This window comes from Schistocerca gregaria, chromosome 2 (genome assembly GCF_023897955.1).
Source record: "Schistocerca gregaria isolate iqSchGreg1 chromosome 2, iqSchGreg1.2, whole genome shotgun sequence".
In the NCBI taxonomy this organism is placed as follows: Eukaryota; Metazoa; Arthropoda; class Insecta; order Orthoptera; family Acrididae; genus Schistocerca; species Schistocerca gregaria.
The window spans coordinates 356660452-356661061 of NC_064921.1; the positions used below are offsets into that span (position 1 = coordinate 356660452).

General features: G+C 44.3%; 1 non-coding gene across 1 annotated transcript; it reads right to left on the reverse strand.

Annotated features, from left to right (window-relative positions):
• Positions 1–203: 203 nt before the first annotated feature.
• Positions 204–276, reverse strand: Trnag-acc (transfer RNA glycine (anticodon ACC)). The gene has a single exon. It is a non-coding gene; the product is annotated as a tRNA-Gly (tRNA).
• Between the last annotated feature and the right edge of the window lie 334 nt (positions 277–610).

The following is a 610-nucleotide window of genomic DNA, read 5'->3' on the forward strand; positions in this document are numbered from 1 at the left end:
TCATCGCCATCCCATGTTGCATATATAATATTTCATTTTGGCAGTTATTTACACCTCTCTGAAATGAAATAATCTTTTGGTATTTATTGGCCGGTATATTTCCTTCGGGTTTCGGTCGCCGTATTGCAAGTCTTTTTAGTTGACGCCACCTCGCCGACTTGCGTGTCAGTGATGATGGAAATGATGATGGAAACACAACACCCAGTCCCCTGCCGGGAATCGAACCCGGGCACCCTCGCATGGTAGGCGGGAACGCTACCGCTGCGCTACGGAGGCGAACACACCTCTCTGAACTATTTCATGTTACGTCGTCGATGTGTTTCTACATAATAGAATACGGATTTAGGATAAACCAGAGACGAAGACATGACGATTAGCAGAAACGAGATTAGTGGCAAACTAACCATAAAGATTGAGGACCATGGAGTAGACGGAGTGAAGCAATTTTGCTACCTTTCAAGCAAAATAAAGCAAGGATGACATAGAAAGCATGGATGACACAGGCTAAGAAGAAATTCCTGCCCTACATAAGTTAACTAGTATCAAAAATCGGCCTTAGAGAAAGAGGAAGGAAGGTTAGAGTTTTGACGTCCTGTTGGCGTGTAGCTCA